This window comes from Theobroma cacao, chromosome 9 (genome assembly GCF_053813885.1).
Source record: "Theobroma cacao isolate CCN51 chromosome 9, ASM5381388v1, whole genome shotgun sequence".
NCBI lineage: Eukaryota > Viridiplantae > Streptophyta > Magnoliopsida > Malvales > Malvaceae > Theobroma > Theobroma cacao.
In genome coordinates, this window is record NC_142647.1 from 45,402,036 (window position 1) to 45,405,373 (window position 3,338).

General features: G+C 35.7%; 1 non-coding gene across 1 annotated transcript; it reads right to left on the reverse strand.

Moving 5' to 3' along the window:
* Positions 1-653: 653 nt before the first annotated feature.
* Positions 654-760, reverse strand: LOC148761021 (small nucleolar RNA R71). The gene has a single exon (XR_016028752.1). It is a non-coding gene; the product is annotated as a small nucleolar RNA R71 (small nucleolar RNA).
* Between the last annotated feature and the right edge of the window lie 2,578 nt (positions 761-3,338).

Sequence of the window (3,338 nt, forward strand, 5' to 3'; positions counted from 1 at the left end):
AACAAGTTTTTGGCGTCGTTGTCGGGAGATTTTTTTTTCTTTATTGATTGCTAATATTAAAATTCCACAGATTAGTCTTAATTTAAGTTTTAGTTCTTTGTTTTGCAAGTGTGTCCCGTTGTTGTATAAGAAGAGCAAAAGGCTTGGAGATTAGACCTTGTGATTCAGAAATTGAGAAAATATTCCATAGACTTCAACGAGAAAATCAATGAGGTTTTGCTCAAACAAATACAATGGCTGATTGATAGGATGGACAACAAATCTAAAAGTGTGTAGCAGCTGAAAATCATTGCTTCAGAGATTGTGCTGTCCCATTGATGTAAGGGATTTCATCAAGCATTCGATGATCGGCTATTCAAGCTAACAATTTTGAGATCAAGCCGGCCACCATCACCATGATTTAAACTTCAGTCCAATTTTGGGGGTCTATCAAATGATGATCCAAATGGCCATTATTAAACTTCTTGGAGATTCGTGATATGTTTAAGCACAGTGGTGTCATAGATGATGCAATTCATTTGAGGCTTTTTCCTTTCTCATTGAGGGATAACGCTAAAGCATGGTTGAATGGTCTCCCCACTAGCTCAATAACAACATAGGATAATCTTGCTCAAAAGTTCCTTGCTAAGTTCTTTCCTCCAATTAAGGTAGTGAAAATGAGGAATGATATTACATCATTCATGTAGCAAGATTTTGAGTTATTGTACGAAGCTTAGGAAAGATACAAAGAATTACGTCAACATTGTCCTCATCATGGTCTTCTAAAATGGCTTCAGGAGCAGACTTTCTACAATGGCTTGAGTGGGCATGTTCGTACTGTCATTTATGCTACTCCAAAAAGAGCTTTAATGGCTAAATCAATTAATGAGGTATACGATTTGTTGGAAGAGATAACTACAAACAACTACCAGTTCCCAATAAAGCGATCAATGCATAAGAGAGTAGTTGGAATTCATAATGTAAATGCTTATTCGGTATTATTTGCACAAGTAATAGTTTTAACTAAAACACTTGAATCTTTTGGTATTAACTCCATTCATAGTCCTTTTGTATCTTATGAATTTTGTAGAGATAATCATACAAGCCATCAGTGTCCAAGTTTGACAAATATAGTGCAATTTGCGTGGAGTAGACAGCAAAATAACACTTACTCCAACACTTACAACCCAAGGTGAAGGAACTATCCAAACTTCTCTTGGGCTAATAATCAAGGGTCTTCTTCAACTTTAAGACCAAATGCACCTTTGGGATTCCAATAGCAAGCCAAAACGTCTATCTTAGAAAAGAAACCATAGAAGATTTGCTAAGGTAGTACATGTCATAGACTGATAGTATCATCCAAAGTCAAGTAGCATCACTATGAAACCTCGAGACTCAGGTTGGTCAATTTGCTAGTTTAATAAACAATAGAGCTCTAGGGACATTACCTAATGATACATAAACAAATCCGAAGAGGGAAGGTAAAAAACATGTCAAGGCCATCACTTTGAAAAGTTTTAAAGAGGTTGAAAATGAACCACAAAAAGTGGCACAAAAAACTCAGATTGCATATTCTAGTGAGTAGTGTTAAGTTGAAGTGACTAAGGCAACTTTCCAACCACCAAATTTTCCTCAGCGTTTCAAGAAGCAATAAGAGGAGAGTCAGTTTCAAAAATTTATGGACGTATTGAAAAAGCTTCACATCAACATTCCATTTGTAGTGGAGTTGAAGCAAATGCCTTCGTATGTTAAATTTTTGAAAGATATTTTTCCAAGAAGAGAAGGTTGGGTGAGTTTGAGACAGCGACACTCACTGAGAAGTGTAGTTCAGTCATTCAAAATAAACAAATTCCAAAACTTAAGGATCTAGGCAACTTTATAATTCCATGCATAATTGGTGCTTTATTCTTCGCTAAGGCCTTGAGTGATTTAGGGGCGAGTATTAATTTGATGCCTTTGTCAATTTACAACAAGTTGGGTTTGGGGGAGATTAAGCCCACCATTATGACTCTTCAATTGGTAGATAAAACTTTCACATATCCAAGAGGCATAATGGAAGATGTGCTTGTAAAGGTGGATAAATTCATATTTCCAGTAGACTTCATAGTTCTTGATATGGAGTAATATAAAGAGGTTCATATTATTTTTATGAGCTTTTTTTACACACGACCAGAACACTCATTGATGTTGAAAAGGAAGAACATACTTTGTGAGTACAAGATCAAGAGGTAACATTCTATATTTTTCGAGCCTTGAAGTTTACTAATGATCACGATGAGTGTTTCATAATTAGTGTGGTAAATAGGGCCATAAGTGAAGTCTTCATGGAAAGTCATCCTACTGACCCACTTAAAGTATCATTGATTTCTGAATTTGAGCCCAATAATGAAAAGGTCATAGAATGTGTCAATGCATTGAATGCCCCATCTCGAGTGTTGGGAACTCAATTTGAGTTTTTAGATTTATCTTCCTCTTTATCCTCACCATTGACACCTTCAATTGAGCATCTTTCTATGTAGGAACTCAAACCATTACCAAATCATTTGAGGTATGCATATCTTGGAAACTCATCTACTCTTCTGGTTATTATCGCATCTGATCTTACTAACAAGCAGGAAGAAAAGTTGCTTAGATTTTTGAGAGAGCAGGCATTTGGGTGGTCAACAGCTGATATAAAAGGGATAAGTACTTCAATATGCATGCACAAAATTTTGTTAGAGGGTAATCATAGAGCCACTATTGAGCATCAGAAGAGATTGAATCCAATCATGAAAAAGGTGGTCAAGTAGGAAAAAATCTAGTGGCTAGATGCTGGCATTATTTATTTTATTTTTGATAGTTAGTAGATAAGTTTGGTGCAATGCATACCAAAGAAAGGTGGGATGACAGTGGTGGCAAATGAAAACAATAAGCTCATTCCCACAAAGACAATCACTAGATGGAAAGTATGCATGGATTATAGAAAGTTGAACAAGGCCATAAGGAAAGATCATTTTCCTTTATCTTTCATTGACCAAATGTTAGATAGGTTAGCTAGAAAATAATATTATTGTTTATTGGATGGATATTCAGGATATAATCAGATTGCCATAGCACTAGAAGATTAAGAGAAAACAACCTTCACATATCCCTATGGTATCTTCGCCTTTAGAAGGATGCCATTTGGGCTATGCAATGCTTCAACCACATTTCAACAATGCATGATGTCATCTTCTCAGATATGGTGGAGAAAACTAGAAAGGGATTTATGGATGATTTTTCAGTTTTTGACAATAATTTTGATGAATGTTTGTTCAATCTTGACGAGGTATGGCAAAGATGTGAAGAGACAAACCTTATTCTAAATTGGGAGAAGTGCC